At 36.8% G+C, this 853-nt stretch overlaps 1 protein-coding gene across 1 annotated transcript in view; it reads left to right on the top strand.

Annotated features, from left to right (window-relative positions):
* BBS9 (Bardet-Biedl syndrome 9) overlaps nucleotides 1–853 on the top strand; it is a 221,082-nt gene that overhangs the window by 219,050 nt on the left and 1,179 nt on the right. The gene's annotated exons all lie outside the window — the stretch shown is intronic.

Below are 853 nucleotides of genomic sequence, written 5' to 3'. Positions count from 1 at the left end.
TCTGAGAAGTTAAAGAAGAATTCGTAGTCATATGTGCTTAAATGCCTAGTGAACTGTAGACATAGTGTCTATATAGATTCAGAGGTGCAAAATTGTAAGGCAGTTAAAATTAATAGCTTATCCTTGTATAATTAGCTAGAGTTCCAGTCCCTCCTCTGTTTGTGACTGGCTAGATGACCTTGCAAATTACTTAAACTCTTCTGTGATTGGATTTTGGATTCATTTTTCTGTAAAATGGGGATAATACTATTTCCCCCAAAGGGCTGTCGAGGTTTAAATGAGAGAGTATGTGAAGTTCTGGAGAGAGTTCCTGGTGTGTCCTGGACTCATATAGGTGGTAGAGAAGTCAAGGTTTCTTTGGGTAGGTGAGATTAAAGTCAGGTCCTGAAGAATGGGTAGGATTTAGACAGGGAAGAAGGATATATGTTATTAATTCTAGCTCTGGCATTTAATGTGCTTTGTGATCCTTGGCAAGTCTCTGAAATTCTCTGTGCTTCCTGTTCCTTTCTATGAAAAGGAGTTGTTGCAATCACAGTGCTTGGTACATAGTTGGTGCCCAACAAATAATAGTTGCTCTTATCATAGATGTTATTATTGCCACAACTATTTTTGTCATTCTCAGCATTTGTTGTCATCATTAGCATCATCGGGGTACAGAATGGACAGGAATCTGGCTCTCTTGGAGTTGAAATTTCAGGGAATAGAAAGAAACAAGATTTATACTTAGGGAAGGGTTTGACTGCAAAATGTCTCAAAATAAAAGAACTTTTCGAAAAATAGAAAAGTTTCATTATGATTATGGAGATTTATGGTGGTTATAGTATCCAGGATATGAGACTTTCTATAGAATAAA

This window comes from Galeopterus variegatus, unplaced genomic scaffold (assembly GCF_000696425.1).
Source record: "Galeopterus variegatus unplaced genomic scaffold, G_variegatus-3.0.2 Scaffold849, whole genome shotgun sequence".
NCBI classification, from domain to species: domain Eukaryota; kingdom Metazoa; phylum Chordata; class Mammalia; order Dermoptera; family Cynocephalidae; genus Galeopterus; species Galeopterus variegatus.
Note: the sequence above shows the minus strand (reverse complement) of the source record. Positions and strands in the feature narration are given on the sequence as shown.